This window comes from Ictalurus punctatus, chromosome 7 (assembly GCF_001660625.3).
Source record: "Ictalurus punctatus breed USDA103 chromosome 7, Coco_2.0, whole genome shotgun sequence".
NCBI lineage: Eukaryota > Metazoa > Chordata > Actinopteri > Siluriformes > Ictaluridae > Ictalurus > Ictalurus punctatus.
In genome coordinates, this window is record NC_030422.2 from 26,872,238 (window position 1) to 26,872,599 (window position 362).

Sequence of the window (362 nt, forward strand, 5' to 3'; positions counted from 1 at the left end):
TCAAAGTGAACCCCGAAGATTATCAGTACAGGCATTTTACACTGTGTTTCAAAGCAGTATACCTGGTTTTTAAAAGGTTTGTACAAGGTTCTTTAAGTGCTTGAATTTGGCTTTTTGAAATGTAAGTAATTGAAAACCTTGAAATTAGCCATTTTATATCTAATAGTGCTTAGAAAGTGCTTAAATTATGAAGTCAACAAATAAGAAATCTCTAAATAACTTTAAAGTGTTTATTTTCGATAGAACACGAATACAGTCCTTTCACATAAAATATGACTCCCTGCTGCAGCCCCTCCCCTTCCTCTAGCTATTCACTCACTCACTGAAACAGAGACTTCTCAGGCCCCTTCTCAGGCCCCTTT